This window comes from Microtus pennsylvanicus, chromosome Y (genome assembly GCF_037038515.1).
Source record: "Microtus pennsylvanicus isolate mMicPen1 chromosome Y, mMicPen1.hap1, whole genome shotgun sequence".
In the NCBI taxonomy this organism is placed as follows: domain Eukaryota; kingdom Metazoa; phylum Chordata; class Mammalia; order Rodentia; family Cricetidae; genus Microtus; species Microtus pennsylvanicus.
The window spans coordinates 16,203,554-16,226,370 of NC_134602.1; positions in this window are offsets into that span (position 1 = coordinate 16,203,554).

A 22,817-nucleotide genomic window follows, 5' to 3' on the forward strand; every position below is an offset into this window, starting at 1 on the left:
CCATGAATGTATGTTTCACTGCTCTGCCAACTATGGTGTTTGAGAGATGAGTGTCTGTCACCTGAGGAAATGGCACATTATTAGGCAGGATCTTCAGGTTTAAAATCCTTTCATCACTATGAAGCTCCAAGCCATAGACACAATCAATCCCATCATATTTCAACAAATAGAGAGAGGTATATGTTGGCAGTTGATCTAGAATGATGGCTTTCCAATGGGTGACTGGTTCATTGGCTTCCTTCCAGCCATGAGAAATTCTGCGGCCAACAATATTCTCCAGGGCCTCAAAAGGCTTACTAAGTTTTTGCTTCTGGAGCGATGGCCCATTCTTCTTCTGGATATGTGGCATGCCACTCATACTAAGAGGCATCTTCATCATGGTGGGAGACTTTCTGAGATAGGCCACAGCACTCCTGTTCCACTGTCTCTTGGCTCTGTTTCTGTGCTTGGGCTTCATAGCTGCCAATCTCTGCATAGGAAGAACTCTTCAGTTTAAATCAGACACAAAGTGGTTTCCTCCACCATAAGTGCCTGCAAGGATAAGAAGGTGAGGATGTGAGGTCAAGGCTCTTTTTAGGAATAACTTTGGAGCAGATGAAAAAGGCAGGGCTGAATAGATTTGGATACCTAAATGCAATATGTTCTTAAGAAATTTATAGGAAAATTATCAAACTCTTGTCTACAGCTCAGTATATGTGTATCAGAGACATATTCCTGCTGCAAAATGCAATTGACCTCTACTGAGAAACCTACTTCCTGACTTACTATATCAATGAGAGAGGAAGCTATGCCTATACCTAAAGTGAGAAAGAAATATCTGAACAGATGGCAAAGAATTCAAAGAACAGCCACTCCTCTCCTTACCACTCAAGCTACTGGTTAGTTGGCTGATCTATAACCACCTGCCCAAGGTCATGGCACTCCAGTCCACTGGCTCTCTCTATTGTGTCTCCTGATCCAGATCCAGGTTGATTACATAAAGATATTCTGTATCTTCATTAGAGAAGTGAGTACTGTGAGTCAAACTGCCAAAAGAAAGAAACATTAATCTGTGCAACAGCACCTATTAGAAATAATTATCTTTTAAAACACATATGGACAAAGAGGATCTTTGCCATTTAAGTGGACTGAGGAATTGGACATTTTTAGCAAAGATAGACTGGGGAGAATACCCGATATTAACCGTCCCCCAGCTATCAAATATAGGAGCTGTTAACGACATAAATTTTACACACAGAGCAGATTTGAAAGAAACCTTTCTTTGACTACAGAGGTCCTAGTTGCTTCCTAAACATATTTACCAAAAGAAAATATCTTGGCTCTCTAGATTCCAACTTCTGGAAATTCGGTTGAACAGTTGAGGAGCACAAGAGCTGAACTGACCTCCTCAGCCACCGTGAAGATAGTAAGCCCACCTTCACAGAAGACCAGTGTTTCATTTGGAACACAGTTGCCACCCCCAACCAAAGCTTTGTGACATCATCAAGGCTCTACTTATGTCATAAAACTCCTCCTAGCCAGGTTTCTTCCCTACTAACCCCCAGAAATATCCAGCATACAGGTCCTAAAATGCTGCTCACACAGCCCCAGGAAGACCCAAAATAAAAACCCCAATCTTCTTCCCAATTACTTGAGTCATATTTTCCAAGTAACTCAACCCATTTATGTGGTTTTTTTTTTTTTTTTTCTGTAAAATAATTTTTGGTCTGAGTCAACAACTCACATGAATGTTTTTTTTTTCCTATCTCCAATGTCCTCATTGGTTATTTTCTATTGATTTTTCCATTATTTCATAATAATAATTATCAAACTTTCCACTTCTCTTCCTCCTCCCACATTCTTCTTGCTCCGCAAATAAACCTCTCCACTCAAACACCAGTCCAAATAGAGGGCAGGGTACTTTGAGCTGTGGGAAGTCCAAGCCCACCCTTCATCCATCCAGATTTAGCAAGGTATGCATCCACAAAAAATATGATCACAAAAAGCCAGTGTATGATATGCAGACAATTGCAAGTGCCATTATCTTTGGCTTCTCCGTCTGCCCCAATTGTCAGCCACATTCACAGCTTCCAGTTTGATCCCATGTTCTTTCATTCCCAGGTCACTGGATTAGTTGAAATCCCCTTAGTTCAGGCACAGTGTCTCATAGTGTGGACCAAGCCCTTATATTCCTGACATCCTTGCTCTTTTTCTCCATCCATCTGCTCTTCCACTGGAGCTTGGAAGCTCCATCTAGGTTTCTGATTTTGACCCTGACTTGATCTCCATCATTTGCCAAACAAAAGTTCCATGGTGGTTTTCAAGATAGTCAGTCATCAGTCTGACTATGGGACAAGGCACACATAGTTCCTAGGGACATGTCACAGTGCGGTCAACTTCTCCTCCCTGCTTAAGTACCTAGAGAGGGTCACCCTATGGCCTTCTGAGAACCACTCGAGAGATATCGATCTTGACATCCCCAGAATGGGCCCATAAATTGAGATATCATCAGTGTATGTGCATTAACTTGTGTGTGTTTGTGTGTGTGTATTTAAATCACAATAACAAATGGATTGTAATATTGAAGTTTCTTCTCATCTTGAGAAGAATATTTGCTACAGAAACACTCTCACAGTAATAGTGAGAGTGTAATCTATCTAAGAAAGGAGAAATAACTGGAGGAATCCCCCAGGAGTTAGGCTCAGTGTCCCAGGAATTACGCCCAAGGAAAGTCAATGAACTCAGTGATGGAAGATAAATCCCAGCCTAAATAAAACCCTAAATCATTTAGGTGGAACATGAGATACTCTTACAACAGTTACAAGAGGTCTAAAATGCCTGGACTGGAACATAAGGGGAACACAATGACGTGGAGCTGAGATTGCATGTCAAAACTGATTGGATCTGGAAAAAATTATGTAAGCATACCAAGGAAACCACCAGTGGGACAAAACCCTAAGAAATCTGTATGACAACATATCATGTTGAACATAATGAGATTATAGACAAAGGAAAGATCTCAATTATGTCACTGTCACACAGGTGATGATGAACCAGTTCCATCGTAGAGTGACTCCCAGCTGTGTTTAAGATAACCTGTCAATTCTGTCTAGTCAGTTACAAGGAAATTTGCATTAATTGCACAGATTAACTATCAGCATCATTTACTGCACAATCAAAGGCAAGGCAAAGAAATCATAGACATGTTGTTGAATGCTGATGATGTTATTGGGAGTATTGATGGGTTTTGTTCTTAAAGGGAAATCATCGGTGACTCTCATGCATGAAGCAGATCCTTTCTCTGTGATGTTTCCTGAATAGCCACTGAGATACCAGCCCATTGAGTTGTGGTCTCTCTCTCTTTTAAAAAGCAACTTCTACCTTCAGCTTGATCTCTTGCTTGAGCTTCCCTTCCGGCTACTAGGCTCCTTTTCTGATACTGCAGAGGGCTTTTGTAAGGGATTGTGATCTATAAGTTTTTCCCCTTTCAAGAAATAATCATTCTATTAATCACAATTCTAAACTGCTGTGGGAGTTTGTTTGTGACTTATGCCTTCACATGTGATACAAGCGACCTGTGTGTATAGGGTATTCTCTCTGTTCATGTGGGGAAGGCATGGCAGCAGGAGTAGATGGCTGCTCATTCTCTGTAAGGAAATCAGTAAACAGTGGGGACCAAGTACAAGGATGTCCTGAAATATTAAGTCTTGTCCTTTCAAGGCCCCAAAGCCTCCCGCTAGGTTCAGGGTCACGACAATCTCCAAAACCCACCGAGCATGAAGTATTCAGAACTAGAAGCCTGTGTGTGCCATATCACATAAATTCATCGTGAGTACACCAATCTGTTTTTTTTTCAATTCTAAATTATTTTGTCCCATCTGAAGGATCTATATTACCAATTAACCAAATTTGCTGCATCTTTGGTGTCCTAGAATTGCTTTAAATTGTTGCTGGGACAGTCTTACAAACCTTCCTGTGCTGTTATGAGACCTTAAGGGGACAGCACTTATTTCAGAAATCAAAGGCAGTTGGGTTCAATCCTATGGTTAGCTGTTAGCTAGACACTGGAAGGATGGATTTGACTAAGAAAGTGAGACAGCATACATGGAGGCAGGTAACCTTTCCTTTGCAAAATGACCCATTTTGAGGCCTTACTTCAGGCTCTTCTCTTCTCCTAATCTTGGTTTCTTTATTAGTTTAGGAGAAGAATTAAAACTCCATTTACAGTATCTGTGAACCTGAATGAGTTAAGTATGTGTGACCAACTTGATGTCTGCCTGTCTGTCAACAGGGCCAGAGTTCAGGGGCATCTGATGCATAGCACAGGGATGTCAGCCATCAATCTCTGGTCCACCTAACTCTACAACATTAGAGTTGTCATGGTTGCTCATCTGATCTTCCTCATATGATCTCCATCCACAGAGATGTCAGAAAAATCCTCCCCTGAGAGTGCAAGTTCTTTACAAATGAAAGATTATACAACAGAAGACACATGGGAGATTTATATGGGCAAGCTGTTGAAAGGATAAAGTGACAGAAGAAGTTTATTGATTAATTAAAGAAAGAATCCGCTTCAGCTGATAGGTTAGAACATAGGTAGGTGGAGTAAACAAAATAGAATGCCGGGAGGAAGAGGTAGTGAGCTCAGAGAAGCCATGCTCCCCTCTCCCCGGCAGATGCCATAGCTCTGCTCTCTGAGGCAGATGTCGATGCAGCCAGCCACCATGTCAGACATGCTGAATTTTTCCTGGTAAGTGCACATTGATTATTAGAATTGGGTTAAAATGCTGAATCTAATGGGCCAGCAGTGTTTAAAAGAATACAGTTTTTGTGTATTTATTTCAGGCATAACCTTCATGCGGCCGTGGTGCTGGGGACACAGCCTCGCTGCTCAAATAACTACAGAATGGCTTGCAGCCTTGTGGACAACTGAATCCACTGAAAGCCTGAGAAAGCTTGGGAAAGAGTAAAGCATGTTTTCTTGGTAGCAGCGATTTCTCGGTCTGCTCTGCTTGCTAGAAGAAAGCAAGGGCTCTCATCTAAAAGAGGCTTGCTGACTCAGCTTCAGCTGCAAAACCCTGCAGCCCTTAAGAGGTCCTGCCACAAAACATTTAAATGGTGTTGATAAAAGCCAACTGAATGCTTGTATGTTTTCAGCAGTAGCAGGAAAAAAAACTGTGTTGTTTTAAAATGCCGGGTTTCTGGGCCATCCTGCCTGGGCAAACTCTGACTGTTTGAGGAAGGAGGGCCAGCTACAGAAAGAGGGCTTGAGTGTTGTCTGTTGCAGCCTCTTTGATGGCAAGGAACTTGAAACACTGTAGACTTGTGGCACTGAATGCGGCTCTGTTCGGTACCTCAGCCACAAGGTTGGAATGGCAGAAAGCTAAGGAATGGGCTACATCTGGCCAGCAAAGCCACGGCTTTAGTCCTACAGGGATTGCTTGGTAAATGAAAGATTCATGTGGTCAGAAAAACAGAGAGAGAAACAGAGTAAAGAGAGATTCAAAGACAAAGAAAATTTTTAAATGATTTACAGTGTGTTAAAAATATGTGCAGGCTAAAATTTGAAGTTCTTAAAGTTAAAAAAAGGAAGAGAGTTGTTGGGTGTGGTAGTACACACCTGTAAACCCAACACATGGGAGGCAGAGGGAGATTGACCTCTGTACCTTCAGGGTGAGGTAGCACACGCCTTTAATCCCAGTGCCTTGAAGGCAGAGACAAACAGATCTTTGTGAGTTCAATGTGTAGTAGCATACACCTTTAATCCCAATGCCTGAAAGGCAGAGAGAGGCAGATCTCTGAGACTTCAAGGACAGACAGGTATACAGAGTTATTCCAGGTCAAAGATACAGAGAACCTGTCTCAAAAGGCAAAAAATAAAAAGGAAAAATAAACAAAATAGAGGTTAAAGGAAGCGCACAAAGACGGAAAATTCACAGCGAATTTTGATATTGTATGCTATTATGCTCTTTTTGAATCATTTGAATTTTGAGGCAGTAGCAATAGCTGCTAAAAGATGTTTCTTTATAAAAGCTGCTGAAATAATCCAACATAGATATTTTGAAAATGCCTTGACTTTGAAATTTGGATCTAAGGACATGATGCTTTGGAAAGGAGTTTCTATTTTGTTTTCACAGAGGGTGATAGTCTGTGGATGCCTCTATCCTAATATGGTAGGATGGACCACGCCCTACTTAAAGGTTGCTGTGAACACCTTTAAAAAGTTGCTTCGCTCAACTGCCAACTGAGATAAATCAATAATGATGCCACCATTCAGCAGGAAGCATTTTGGAGAGAAAAAACTGCACCCACGTTCCCAAATATGGCTTATAAACGTTCTTTTACATTTAAAGTGGGATGTGATATAGATATGAATATTTGCATTAGTATAGATTTTGCTTTACTGATAGAGATTTTAGGTCAATTGTGTTATATGTATATGCATTTTTGATCTTAATTAAGTATTGTGATTGTGTAGTTCATTTAAAAATATAATGTATATAGGTTATTAATGGATAATCATTCATAATAGTCAAGTTTGTAGTCATGTTAGTTAGATTTTCTAGCTACATAGATATATATATTTCAGTTAGATAGGCATTATTCATATCTCTCTAGACTACAAAATAGGCTATTTAATGTTTTAGTACCTTAGGGTTTTTCATGACAGTGAGACACTCTACTCTTGGCAGCACATATCTACTTCAGGAAGAAGATGGGCATCACAGAGGATCCTTATGGAGTTTGATAGCCATTTGGGGAAGAAACTGCTCTTGCCTGGATTTTTGCATAAACTGTACACAGAAAACTCTCAGAGAGAGGACTACTGAACTTGCCTAAAGGTGAGATGATCTTTTCGTGTTCCTGATTCAGGAAAGGGTCAGCAAAACATTCTTCAAGACAAACAGATAGTGACTGCCTTTGAAATTTCCTGCTTCATGGAAATGTCTGCTGGAAACTATGGGCCTGTAGGCTGAGGATGGAAACACCAACGGTACAGAGGAACTTTGGGTGAACGTCCAGGCAGCGAGATGTCTCTGTCATTTCTAGAGTTTGAAAATGGCTTACTTTTTGTTTGCTTAGGTAATACTGTATTATTCTGGAGTCTCTGATGGAGTTGAAGAATAGATAGATAGTTATAGTTTTCCATTGTTATGATAAAAGATAAAATAGATATAAATATTTTAACTGTAATTCTTGCTTGATAACTGTTTTGTTATATGTAATTTTGCTATGTTAAAGATAAAGATTCCGTTCTTGTTTAAACAGAAAAAGGAGTAATGATGGAGTATAGGTCATTGGTTAATTAAATAAAGAAACTGTTTGGCCTGAAAGGTTAGAACATAGGTGGGTGGAATAAACATAAGAGAATGCTGGGAGGAATAGGAATTGAGCTTAGAGATGCCATGCACCTCTCCCATGGGCAGAAATGGTAGCTCTGCACTCTGAGGCAGATGGCGATACAGCGAGCCACCAGGTCAGACATGCTAAATCTTTCCTTCTAAGCGCACCTCGTGCTGCAACATACATTATTAGACATGGGTTAAGAGGCTGAAAATAATGGGGCAGGCAGTGTTGAAATGAATAGTTTTGTGTTGTTATTTCAGAGCATAACCTTACAAGGCGGCCCCATGGGGATGCAGCCCTGCTGCTCAAATTTCTACAATCAAGGGGGAAATGGAAGAAGGGAAGAAAGAAGAGAGAGAGACAAGGAAGAATGGATGAATTCAATCATTCCTTGGAAAAATGAGTGAACCAATGAATGAGGAGACCTAGTAGGAAAAAATGTGCTGCATTCCCTCAGAGAGTCAGGTCAAATTAAGGATTGACAAGGTTTTCCACTAAGGAGGAGGCTTATTCCATTTTTCCTTCTTTGTGCTCCAGGCCCACCCACAAGAGTGATGATGAGGACAGGGAGAAGAAGAGGAGAGGATGTACCAGAATTCCTTGGTACAATTTCTCACCCAAATTGTAGCCAAATCACCTGACCTGGGACAGCTGATCTACATGCTGGACCCTAACTCCCAGTTTGACAACTCTAACATTTTAACCAAGTTTGTGAAGATGAAGGAACCAAAAATAGCCCAGTTACAGGATGGCAGGTTGCTTACAGGATGGGAGTCAGACATCAGTACCATACTGGTGTTTGGCGGTTTGATGGGTGTGTGGGGTCTTTGCCAGACTCCACCTAGCATCATGGATTCCCTACTTTACTGATATTATGGAGTTCGGTGCATTCATCATATGTGTGCATGTCACACACTAGTGGGCATCATATGTACATGTTTATCCTGTGTGTGGGTGAGTGTGTTCATGAGTTTTATAGCCCAAGTACTACAGAACATGATCAATGAAAGGGAACACTGTTTTCCAGATATGGCAGGGCAATTATTTAAATGAACTGACAAGGGTTGGATGGCATGGATAAGACCTATGAGAGTTCAAGGCATACTGAATCCAGGCATGACAAAGTAGGTGGCAGACATAATTCTGGCAAAACTAAGTAGGTAGCTTGATGTCCAACTTACTGGAGAAGAGCAACTGAGCGGAGACACTTTTCACTAAGCAACATGCTCTAGTGGAGATCAAACATCCTTTGACTTACAGCCAGTACGAATTAAACCATTCATCAAATGAAACCTAATTTTCTCTGATTTTGAGTATACATTTGTGTCCCTTCCTGATTAATCTACTCTTTATCCTCTTAAGTCCCAATACCTCACGCTGATAGCGGTCACATCTTTCCATTTGACATGGTTTTTCCTCAAGCTTCATACCGCCCCGAGATCATACAACTTTTTGTCCCTTCTTCACTGCTTCCTTGACAGCCATCTTGTCCTTTACCACACCACGCATCCCCAGTCCTTTACTCTCCAAGGGGAAAAGACCATAAATCCTGCTTTGTTTTGAGGCATGTGTTTCTGTGATGCCCCATCCACCAAACACAATCCATCATTGACCAAATAACACAACATGTTAACAAATTTTTATTCTTTGAGAAAGAATAATTCATTGGAAAAGATTCCAGGATTCATAGAAGACCTGAGGTATCTCTGAAAAAACACATTCCCAAAGAGAGCATTAAGTCTGCCCCTCAAAATTTGAGAATTTCACTTTAACAGATCTTCACCAAATCATAGACATAGATATGGAAGTCATTATCAAACTTGATGAAATACACAGAAGGTTTGTTGGAAACTTGGCAAATAATTTTACCTATCTCTTGGGTTCCATCTTTTTGTTGTACTGCACTCTTTTGCCCTGCAAGGAATCCCTGCCTAATTCCAAAGTCACCTCTATTGGAGGACATTCAGGCGTGATGTGGAGGTTGCCTTCAATGGAATCATCATGATGGTGGTAAAGGTACAGGACCGGATCATTCTCGTTGACAATGTAGAAACAGGTCGTTATGGTCTGCACCTCATCTGGGACCACGCCACTCCACTCTTCCTTAGAGCCTGGCATGATGTGGAGGTAGCCTTCCAGGTAGTCATCCAGGAGGTGGTAAATGTACAAGACCGGATCTTTCTTGTAGGTAATATAAAACCAGGTCTTCATGATTGGCACCTCTTCTAGGACCATCCCGTTCCAGTCATTCTTAGAGCCATTTGTGCCCCTGAATGTATGTTTCACTGCTCTGCCAACTATGGTGTTTGAGAGATGAGTGTCTGTCACCTGAGGAAATGGCACATTATTAGGCAGGATCTTCAGGTTTAAAATCCTTTCATCACTATGAAGCTCCAAGCCATAGACACAATCAATCCCATCATATTTCAACAAATAGAGAGAGGGATATGTTGGCAGTTGATCTAGAATGATGGCTTTCCAATGGGTGACTGGTTCATTGGCTTCCTTCCAGCCATGAGAAATTCTGCGGTCAACAATATTCTCCAGGGCCTCAAAAGGCTTACTAAGTTTTTGCTTCTGGAGCGATGGCCCATTCTTCTTCTGGAGATGTGGCATGCCACTCATACTGAGAGGCATCTTCATCATGGTGGGAGACATTCTGAGATAGGCCACAGCACTCCTGTTCCACTGTCTCTTGGCTCTGTTTCTGTGCTTGGGCTTCATAGCTGCCAATCTCTGCATAAGAAGAACTCTTCAGTTTAAATCAGACACAAAGTGGTTTCCTCCACCATAAGTGCCTGCAAGGGTAAGAAAGTGAGGATGTGAGGTCAAGGCTCTTTTTAGGAATAACTTTGGAGCAGATGAAAAAGGCAGGGCTGAATAGATTTGGATACCTAAATGGAATATGTTCTTAGGAATTAATAAGAAAATTATCAAACTCTTGTCTACAGCTCAGTATATGTGTATCAGAGACATATTCCTGCTGCAAAATGCAATTGACCTCTACGGAGAAACCTACTCTCTGACTTACTACATCAATGAGAGAGGAAGCTATGCCTATACCTAAAGTGAGAAAGAAATATCTGAACAGATGGCAAAGAATTCAAAGAACAGCCACTCCTCTCCTTACCACTCAAGCTACTGGTTAGTTGGCTGATATATAACCACCTGCCCAAGGTCATGGCACTCCAGTCCACTGGCTCTCTCTATTGTGTCTCCTGATCCAGAGCCAAGTTGATTACATAATATATTCTGTATCTTCATTAGAGAAGTGAGTACTGTGAGTCAAACTGCCAAAAGAAAGAAACATTAATCTGTGCAACAGCACCTATTAGAAATAATTATCTTTTAAAACACATATGAACAAAGAGGATCTTTGCCATTTAAGTGGACTGAGGAATTGGACATTTTTAGCAAAGATAGAGTGGGGAGAATACCCGACATTAACCGTCCCCCAGCTATCAAATATAGGAGCTGTTAACGACATAAATTTTAGACCCAGAGCAGATTTCAAAGAAACCTTTCTTTGACTACAGATGTCTTGGTTGCTTCCTAAACATATTTATCAAAAGAAAATATCTTGGCTCTATAGATTCTCACTTTTGGAAATTCGATTGAACAGTTGTGGAGCCCAAGAGCTGAACTGACCTCCTCAGCCAGCGTGAAGATAGTAAGCCCACCTTCACAGAAGACTAGTGCTTCATGTGGAACAGAGTTGCCACCCCAACCAAAGCTTTGTGACATCATCAAGGCTCTACTTATGTCATAAAACTCCTCCTAGCCAGGTTTCTTCCCTACTAACCCCCAGAAATATCCAGCATACAGGTCCTAAAATGCTGCTCATACAGCCCCATGAAGACCCAAAATAAAAACCCCAATCTTCTTCCCAATTACTTGAGTCATATTTTCCAAGTAACTCAACCCCTTTATGTGTTTTTTTTTCTGTAAAATAATTTTTGGTCTGAGTCAACAACTCACATGAATGTTTTTTTTTCCTAGCTCCAATGTCCTCATTGGTTATTTTCTATTGATTTTTCCATTACTTCATAATAATAATTATCAAACTTTCCACTTCTCTTCCTCCTCCCACATTCTTCTTGCTCCGCAAATAAACCTCTCCACTCAAACACCAGTCCAAATAGAGGGCAGGGTACTTTGAGCTGTGGGAAGTCCAAGCCCACCCTTCATCCATCCAGATTTAGCAAGGTATGCATCCACAAAAAATATGATCACAAAAAGCCAGTGTATGATATGCAGACAATTGCAAGTGCCATTATCTTTGGCTTCTCCGTCTGCCCCAATTGTCAGCCACATTCACAGCTTCCAGTTTGATCCCATGTTCTTTCATTCCCAGGTCACTGGATTAGTTGAAATCCCCTTAGTTCAGGCACAGTGTCTCATAGTGTGGACCAAGCCCTTATATTCCTGACATCCTTGCTCTTTTTCTCCATCCATCTGCTCTTCCACTGGAGCTTGGAAGCTCCATCTAGGTTTCTGATTTTGACCCTGACTTGATCTCCATCATTTGCCAAACAAAAGTTCCATGGTGGTTTTCAAGATAGTCAGTCATCAGTCTGACTATGGGACAAGGCACACATAGTTCCTAGGGACATGTCACAGTGCGGTCAACTTCTCCTCCCTGCTTAAGTACCTAGAGAGGGTCACCCTATGGCCTTCTGAGAACCTCTCGAGAGATATCGATCTTGACATCCCCAGAATGGCCCCATAAATTGAGATATCATCAGTGTATGTGCATTAACTTGTGTGTGTTTGTGTGTGTGTATTTAAATCACAATAACAAATGGATTGTAATATTGAAGTTTCTTCTCATCTTGAGAAGAATATTTGCTACAGAAACACTCTCACAGTAATAGTGAGAGTGTAAACTATCTAAGAAAGGAGAAATAACTAAAGGAATCCCCCAGGAGTTAGGCTCAGTGTCCCAGGAATTACGCCCAAGGAAAGTCAATGAACTCAGTGATGGAAGATAAAACCCAGCCTAAATAAAACCCTAAATCATTTAGGTGGAACATGAGATACTCTTACAACAGTTAGAAGAGGTCTAAAATACCTGGACTGGAACATAAGGGGAACACAAGGACGTGGAGCTGAGAGTGCATGGCAAAACCGATTGGATCTGGCAAAAATTATGTAAGCATACCAAGGAAACCACCAGTGGGACAAAACCCTAACAAATCTGTATGACAACATATCATGTTGAACATAATGAGATTTATAGACAAAGGAAAGATCTCAATTATGTCACTGTCACACAGGTGATGATGAACCAGTTCCATCGTAGAGTTACTCCCTGCTGTGTTTAAGATAACCTGTCAATTCTGTCTAGTCAGTTACAAGGAAATTTGCATTAATTGCACAGATTAACTATCAGCATCATTTACTGCACAATCAAAGGCAAGGCAAAGAAATCATAGACATGTTGTAAAATGCTGATGATGTTATTGGGAGTTTTGATGGGTTTTTTTCTTAAAGCGAAATCATCGGTGACTCTCATGCATGAAGCAGATCTTTTCTCTGTGATGTTTCCTGAATAGCTACTGAGATACCAGCCCATTGAGTTGTGGTCTCTCTCTCTTTTAAAAAGCAACTTCTACCTTCAGCTTGATCTCTTGCTTGAGCTTCCCTTCCGGCTACTAGGCTCCTTTTCTGATCCTGCAGAGGGCTTTTTTAAGGGATTGTGATCTCTAAGTTTTTCCCCTTTCAAGAACTAATCATTCTATTAATCACAATTCTAAACTGCTGTGGGAGTTTGTTTGTGACTTATGCCTTCACATGTAATACAAGCGACATGTGTGTATAGGGTCTTCTCTCTGTTCATGTGGGGAAGGCATGGCAGCAGGAATAGATGGCTGCTCATTCTCTGTAAGGAAATCAGTAAACAGTGGGGACCAAGGACAAGGATGTCCTGAAATATTAAGTCTTGTCCTTTCAAGGCCCCAAAGCCTCCAGCTAGGTTCAGGGTCACGACAATCTCCAAAACCCACCGAGCATGAAGTATTCAGAACCAGAAGCCTGTGTGTGCCATATCACATAAATTCATCGTGAGTACACCAACCTGTTTTTTTTTTATTTCTAAATTATTTTGTCCCATCAGAACGATCTATATTACCAATTAACCAAATTTGCTGCATCTTTGGTGTCCTAGAATTGCTTTAAATTGTTGCTGGGACAGTCTTACAAACCTTCCTGTGCTGTTATGAGACCTTAAGGGGACAGCACTTATTTCAGAAATCAAAGGCAGTTGGGTTCAATCCTATGGTTAGCTGTTAGCTAGACACTGGAAGGATGGATTTGACTAAGAAAAGGAGACAGCATACATGGAGGCAGGTAACCTTTCCTTTGCAAAATGACCCATTTTGAGGCCTTACTTCAGGCTCTTCTCTTCTCCTAATCTTGGTTTTTTTATTAGTTTAGGAGAAGAATTAAAACTCCATTTACAGTATCTGTGAACCTGAATGAGATAAGTATGTGTGACCAACTGGATGTCTGCCTGTCTGTCAAAAGGGCCAGAGTTCAGGGGCATCTGATGCATAGCACAGGAATGTCAGCCATCAATCTCTGGTCCACCTAATTCTACAGCATTAGAGTTGTCATGGTTGCTCATCTGATCTTCCTCATATGATCTCCATCCACAGAGATGTCAGAAAAATCCTCCCCTGAGAGTGCAAGTTCTTTACAAATGAGAGATTATACAACAGAAGACACATGGGAGATTTATATGGGCAAGCTGTTGAAAGGATAAAGTGACAGAAGAAGTTTATTGATTAATTAAAGAAAGAATCCGCTTCAGCTGATAGGTTAGAACATAGGTAGGTGGAGTAAACAAAATAGAATGCCGGGAGGAAGAGGTAGTGAGCTCAGAGAAGCCATGCTCCCCTCTCCCCGGCAGATGCCATAGCTCTGCTCTCTGAGGCAGATGTCGATGCAGCCAGCCACCAGGTCATACATGCTGAATTTTTCCTGGTAAGTGCACCTCGTTATACTACACTGATTATTAGAAATGGGTTAAAATGCTGAATCTAATGGGCCAGCAGTGTTTAAAAGAATACAGTTTTTGTGTATTTATTTCAGGCATAACCTTCATGCGGCCGTGGTGCTGGGGACACAGCCTCGCTGCTCAAATAACTACAGAATGGCTTGCAGCCTTGTGGACAACTGAATCCACTGAAAGCCTGAGAAAGCTTGGGAAAGAGTACAGCATGTTTTCTTGGTAGCAGCGATTTCTCGGTCTGCTCTGCTTGCTAGAAGAAAGCAAGGGCTCTCATCTAAAAGAGGCTTGCTGACTCAGCTTCAGCTGCAAAACCCTGCAGCCCTTAAGAGGTCCTGCCACAAAACATTTAAATGGTGTTGATAAAAGCCAACTGAATGCTTGTATGTTTTCAGCAGTAGCAGGGAAACAAACTGTGTTGTTTTAAAATGCCGGCTTTTTCGGCCATCCTGCCTGGGCAAACTCTGACTGTTTGAGGAAGGAGGGCCAGCTACAGAAAGAGGGCTTGAGTATTGTCGGTTGCAGCCTCTTTGATGGCAAGGACCTTGAAACACTGTAGACTTGTGGCACTGAATGTGGCTCTGTTCGGTACCTCAGCCACAAGGTTGGAATGGCAGAAAGCTAAGGAATGGGCTACATCTGGCCAGCAAAGCCATGGCTTTAGTCCTACTGAGATTGCTTGGTAAATTAAAGACTCATGTGGTCAGAAAAACAGAGAGAGAAATAGAGTAAAGAGAGATTCAAAGACAAAGAAAATTTTTAAATGATTTACAGTGTGTTAAAAATATGTGCAGGCTAAAATTTGAAGTTCTTAAAGTTAAAAAAAGGAAGAGATTTGCTGGGTGTGGTAGTACACACCTGTCAACCCAACACATGGGAGGCAGAGGGAGATTGACCTCTGTACCTTCAGGGTGAGGTAGCACACGCCTTTAATCCCAGTGCCTTGAAGGCAGAGACAAACAGATCTTTGTGAGTTCGATGTGTAGTAGCATACACCTTTAATCCCAATGCCTGAAAGGCAGAGAGAGGCAGATCTCTGAGACTTCAAGGACAGACAGGTATACAGAGTTATTCCAGGTCAAAGATACAGAGAACCTGTCTCAAAAGGCAAAAAATAAAAAGGAAAAATAAACAAAATAGAGGTTAAATTGAAGCGCACAAAGATGGAAAATTCACAGCGAATTTTGATATTGTATGCTATTATGCTCTTTTTGAATCATTTGAATTTTGAGGCAGTAGCAATAGCTGCTAAAAGATGTTTCTTTATAAAAACTGCTGAAATAATCCAACATAGATATTTTGAAAATGCCTTGACTTTGAAATTTGGATCTAAGGACATGATGCTTTGGAAAGGAATTTCTATTTTGTTTTCACAGAGGGTGATAGTCTGTGGATGCCTCTATCCTAATATGGTAGGATGGACCACGCCCTACTTAAAGGTTGCTGTGAACACCTTTAAAAAATTGCTTCGCTCAACTGCCAACTGAGATCAATCAATAATGATGCCACCATTCAGCAGGAAGCATTTTGGAGAGAAAAAACTGCACCCGCGTTCCCAAATATGGCTTATAAACGTTCTTTTACATTTAAAGTGGGTAGTGATATAGATATGAATATTTGCATTAGTATAGATTTTGCTTTACTGATAGAGATTTTAGGTCAATTGTGTTATATGTATATGCATTTTTGATCTTAATTAAGGTATTGTGATTGTGTAGTTCATTTAAAAATATAATGTATATAGGTTATTAATGGATAATCATTAATAATAGTCAAGTTTGTAGTCATGTTAGTTAGATTTTATAGCTACATAGATATATATATTTCAGTTAGATAGGCATTATTCATAACTCTCTAGACTACAAAATAGGCTATTTAATGTTTTAGTACCTTAGGGTTTTTCATGACAGTGAGACACTCTACTCTTGGCAGCACATATCTACTTCAGGAAGAAGATGGGCATCACAGAGGATCCTTATGGATTTTGATAGCCATTTGGGGAAGAAACTGCTCTTGCCTGGATTGTTGCATAAACTGTACACAGAAAACTCTCAGAGAGAGGACTACTGAACTTGCCTAAAGGTGAGATGATCTTTTCGTGTTCCTGATTCAGGAAAGGGTCAGCAAAACATTCTTCAAGACAAGCAGATAGTGACTGCCTTTGAAATTTCCTGCTTCATGGAAATGTCTGCTGGAAACTATGGGCCTGTAGGCTGAGGATGGAAACACCAACGGTACAGAGGAACTTTGGGTGAACGTCCAGGCAGCGAGATGTCTCTGTCATTTCTAGAGTTTGAAAATGGCTTACTTTTTGTTTGCTTAGGTAATACTGTATTATTCTGGAGTCTCTGATGGAGTTGAAGAATAGATAGATAGTTATAGTGTTCCATTGTTATGATAAAAGATAAAATAGATATAAATATTGTAACTGTAATTCTTGCTTGATAACTGTTTTGTTATATGTAATTTTGCTATGTTAAAGTTAAAGATTCCGTTCTTGTTTAAACAGAAATAGGAGTAATGATGGAGTATAGGTCATTGGTTAATTAAATAAAGAAACTGTTTGGCCTGAAAGATTAGAACATAGGTGGGTGGAATAAACATAAGAGAATGCTGGGAGGAATAGGAATTGAGCTTAGAGATGCCATGCACCTCTCTCGTGGTCAGAAATGGTAGCTCTGCACTCTGAGGCAGATGGCGATACAGCCAGCCACCAGGTCAGACATGCTAAATCTTTCCTTCTAAGCGCACCTCGTGCTGCAACATACATTATTAGACATGGGTTAAGAGGCTGAAAATAATGGGGCAGGCAGTGTTGAAATGAATAGTTTTGTGTTGTTATTTCAGAGCATAACCTTACAAGGCGGCCCCATGGGGATGCAGCCCTGCTGCTCAAATTTCTACAATCAAGGGGGAAATGGAAGAAGGGAAGAAAGAAGAGAGAGAGACAAGGAAGAATGGATGAATTCAATCATTCCTTGGAAAAATGTGTGAACCAATGAATGAGGAGACCTAGTAGGAAAAAATGTGCTGCATTCCCTCAGAGAGTCAGGTCAAATTAAGGATTGACAAGGTTTTCCACTAAGGAGGAGGCTTATTCCATTTTTCCTTCTTTGTGCTCCAGGCCCACCCACAAGAGTGATGATGAGGACAGGGAGAAGAAGAGGAGAGTGTGTACCAGAATTCCTTGGTACAATTTCTCACCCAAATTGTAGCCAAATCACCTGACCTGGGACAGCTGATCTACATGCTGGACCCTAACTCCCAGTTTGACAACTCTAACATTTTAACCAAGTTTGTGAAGATGAAGGAACCAAAAATAGCCCAGTTACAGGATGGCAGGTTCCTTACAGGATGGGAGTCAGACATCAGTACCATACTGGTGTTTGGCGGTTTGATGGGTGTGTGGGGTCTTTGCCAGACTCCACCTAGCATCATGGATTCCCTACTTTACTGATATTATGGAGTTCGGTGCATTCATCATATGTGTGCATGTCACACACTAGTGGGCATCATATGTACATGTTTATCCTGTGTGTGGGTGAGTGTGTTCATGAGTTTTATAGCCCAAGTACTACAGAACATGATCAATGAAAGGGAACATTGTTTTCCACATATGGCAGGGCAATTATTTAAATGAAATGACAAGGGTTGGATGGCATGGATAAGACCTATGAGAGTTCAAGGCATACCGAATCCAGGCATGACAAAGTAGGTGGCAGACAGAATTCTGGCAAAACTAAGTAGGTAGCTTGATGTCCAACTTACTGGAGAAGAGCAACTGAGCGGAGACACTTTTCACTAAGCAACATGCTCTAGTGGAGATCAAACATCCTTTGACTTACAGCCAGTACGAATTAAACCATTCATCAAATGAAACCTAATTTTCTCTGATTTTGAGTATACATTTGTGTCCCTTCCTGATTAATCTACTCTTTATCCTCTTAAGTCCCAATACCTCACGCTGATAGCGGTCACATCTTTCCATTTGACATGGTTTTCCCTCAAGCTTCATACCACCCCGAGATCATACAACTTTTTGTCCCTTCTCCACTGCTTCCTTGACAGCCATCTTGTCCTTTACCACACCACGCATCCCCAGTCCTTTACTCTCCAAGGGGAAAAGACCATAAATCCTGCTTTGTTTTGAGGCATGTATTTCTGTGATGCCCCATACACCAAACATAATCCATCATTGACCAAATAACACAACATGTTAACAAATTTTTATTCTTTGACAAAGAATAATCCATTGGAAAAGATACCAGGATTCATAGAAGACCTGAGGTATCTCTGAAAAAACACATTTCCAAGAAGAGAATTAAGTCTGCCCCTCAAAATTTGAGAATTTCACTTTAACAGATCTTCAACAAATCATAGACATAGATATGGGAGTCATTATCAAACTTGATGAAATACACAGAAGGTTTGTTGGGAACTTGGCAAATAATTTTACCTATCTCTTGGGTTCCATCTTTTTTGTTGTACTGCACTCTTTTGCCCAGCAAGGAATCCCTGCCTAATTCCAAAGTCACCTCTACTGAAGGACATTCAGGCGTGATGTGGAGGTTGCCTTCAATGGAATCATCATGATGGTGGTAAAGGTACAGGACCGGATCATTCTCGTTGACAATGTAGAAACAGTTCGTTATGGTCTGCACCTCATCTGGGACCACGCCACTCCACTCTTCATTAGAGCCTGGCATGATGTGGAGGTTGCCTTCCAGGTAGTCATCCAGGAGGTGGTAAATGTACAAGACCAGATCTTTCTTGTAGGTAATATAAAACCAGGTCTTCATGATTGGCACCTCTTCTAGGACCATCCCGTTCCAGTCATTCTTAGAGCCATTTGTGCCCATGAATGTATGTTTCACTGCTCTGCCAACTATGGTGTTTGAGAGGTGAGTGTCTGTCACCTGAGGAAATGGCACATTATTAGGCAGGATCTTCAGGTTTAAAATCCTTTCATCACTATGAAGCTCCAAGCCATAGACACAATCAATCCCATCATATTTCAACAAATAGAGAGAGGGATATGTTGGCAGTTGATCTAGAATGATGGCTTTCCAATGGTGACTGGTTCATTGGCTTCCTTCCAGCCATGAGAAATTCTGCGGCCAACAATATTCTCCAGGGCCTCAAAAGGCTTACTAAGGTTTTGCTTCTGGAGCGATGGCCCATTCTTCCTCTGGAGATGTGGCATGCAACTCATACTAAGAGGCATCTTCATCATGGCGGGAGACATTCTGAGATAGGCCACAGCACCCCTGTTCCACTGTCTCTTGGCTCTGTTTCTGGGCTTGGGCTTCATAGCTGACAATCTCTGCATAGGAAGAACTCTTCAGTTTAAATCAGACACAAAGTGGTTTCCTCCACCATAAGTGCCTGCAAGGATAAGAAGGTGAGGATGTGAGGTCAAGGCTCTTTTTAGGAATAACTTTGGAGCAGGTGAAAAAGGCAGGGCTGAATAGATTTGGATACCATAATGGAATATGTTCTTAAGAAATTTATAGGAAAATTATCAAACTCTTGTCTACAGCTCAGTATATGTGTATCAGAGACATATTCCTGCTGCAAAATGCAATTGACCTCTACTGAGAAACCTACTTCCTGACTTACTATATCAATGAGAGAGGAAGCTATGCCTATACCTAAAGTGAGAAAGAAATATCTGAACAGATGGCAAAGAATTCAAAGAACAGCCACTCCTCTCCTTACCACTCAAGCTACTGGTTAGTTGGCTGATATAACCACCTGCCCAAGGTCATGGCACTCCAGTCCACTGGCTCTCTCTATTGTGTCTCCTGATCCAGATCCAGGTTGATTACATAAAGATATTCTGTATCTTCATTAGAGAAGTGAGTACTGTGAGTCAAACTGCCAAAAGAAAGAAACATTAATCTGTGCAACAGCACCTATTAGAAATAATTATCTTTTAAAACACATATGGACAAAGAGGATCTTTGCCATTTAAGTGGACTGAGGAATTGGACATTTTTAGCAAAGATAGAGTGGGGAGAATACCCGACATTAACCGTCCCCCAGCTATCAAATATAGGAGCTGTTCACGACATACATTTTGGACCCAGAGCAGATTTGAAAGAAACCTTTCTTTGACTACAGAGGTCCTAGTTGCTTCCTAAACATATTTACCAAAAGAAAATATCTTGGCTCTCTAGATTCCAACTTCTGGAAATTCGGTTGAACAGTTGTGGAGCCCAAGAGCTGAACTGACCTCCTCAGCCAGCGTGAAGATAGTAAGCCCACCTTCACAGAAGACTAGTGCTTCATGTGCAACAGAGTTGCCACCCCCAACCAAAGCTTTGTGACCTCATCAAGGCCCTACTTATGTCATAAAACTCCTCCTAGCCAGGTTTCTTCCCTACTAACCCCCAGAAATATCCAGCATACAGGTCCTAAAATGCTGCTCATACAGCCCCATGAAGACCCAAAATAAAAACCCCAATCTTCTTCCCAATTACTTGAGTCATATTTTCCAAGTAACTCAACACCTTTATGTGTTTTTTTTTTTTTTTCTGTAAAATAATTTTTGGTCTGAGTCAACAACTCACATGAATGTTTTTTTTTTCCTAGCTCCAATGTCCTCATTGGTTATTTTCTATTGATTTTTCCATTACTTCATAATAATAATTATCAAACTTTCCACTTCTCTTCCTCCTCCCACATTCTTCTTGCTCCGCAAATAAACCTCTCCACTCAAACACCAGTCCAAATAGAGGGCAGGGTACTTTGAGCTGTGGGAAGTCCAAGCCCACCCTTCATCCATCCAGATTTAGCAAGGTATGCATCAACAACAAATATGATCACAAAAAGCCAGTGTATGATATGCAGTCAAGTGACAGTGCCATTATCTTTGGCTTCTCCGTCTGCCCCAATTGTCAGCCACATTCAGAGCTTCCAGTTTGATCCCATGTTCTTTCATTCCCAGGTCACTGGATTAGTTGAAATCCCCTTAGTTCAGGCACAGTGTCTCATAGTGTGGACCAAGCCCTTATATTCCTGACATCCTTGCTCTTTTTCTCCATCCATCTGCTCTTCCACTGGAGCTTGGAAGCTCCATCTAGTTTTCTGATTTTGACCCTGACTTGATCTCCATCATTTGCCAAACAAAAGTTCCATGGTGGTTTTCAAGATAGTCAGTCATCAGTCTGACTATGGGACAAGGCACACATAGTTCCTAGGGACATGTCACAGTGCGGTCAACTTCTCCTCCCTGCTTACGCAACTAGAGAGGGTCACCCTATGGCCTTCTGAGAACCACTCGAGAGATATCGATCTTGACATCCCCAGAATGGCCCCATAAATTGAGATATCATCAGTGTATGTGCACTAACTTGTGTGTTTGTGTGTGTGTATTTAAATCACAATAACAAATGGATTGTAATATTGAAGTTTCTTCTCATCTTGAGAAGAATATTTGCTACAGAAACACTCTCACAGTAATAGTGAGAGTGTAAACTATCTAAGAAAGGAGAAATAACTGGAGGAATCCCCCAGGAGTTAGGCTCAGTGTCCCAGGAATTACGCCCAAGGAAAGTCAATGAACTCTGTGATGGAAGATAAAACCCAGCCTAAATAAAACCCTAAATCATTTAGGTGGAACATGAGATACTCTTACAACAGTTACAAGAGGTCTAAAATGCCTGGACTGGAACATAAGGGGAACACAATGACGTGGAGCTGAGAGTGCATGGCAAAACTGATTGGATCTGGCAAAAATTATGTAAGCATACCAAGGAAACCACCAGTGGGACAAAACCCTAAGAAATCTGTATGACAACATATCATGTTGAACATAATGAGATTTATAGACAAAGGAAAGATCTTAATTATGTCACTGTCACACAGGTGATGATGAACCAGTTCCATCGTAGAGTGACTCCCTGCTGTGTTAAAGATAACCTGTCAATTCTGTCTAGTCAGTTACAAGGAAATTTGCATTAAGTGCACAGATTAACTATCAGCATCATTTACTGCACAATCAAAGGCAAGGCAAAGAAATCATAGACATGTTGTTGAATGCTGATTATGTTATTGGGAGTTTTGATGGTTTTTTTTCTTAAAGGGAAATCATCGGTGACTCTCATGCATGAAGCAGATCCTTTCTCTGTGATGTTACCTGAATAGCCACTGAGATACCAGCCCATTGAGTTGTGGTCTCTCTCTCTTTTAAAAAGCAACTTCTACCTTCAGCTTGATCTCTTGCTTGAGCTTCCCTTCCGGCTACTAGGCTCCTTTTCTGATCCTGCAGAGGGCTTTTGTCAGGGATTGTGATCTCTACGTTTTTCCCCTTTCAAGAACTTATCATTCTATTAATCACAATTCTAAACTGCTGTGGGAGTTTGTTTGTGACTTATGCCTTCACATGTGATACAAGCGACCTGTGTGTATAGGGTCTTCTCTCTGTTCATGTGGGGAAGGCATGGCAGCAGGAGTAGATGGCTGCTCATTCTCTGTAAGG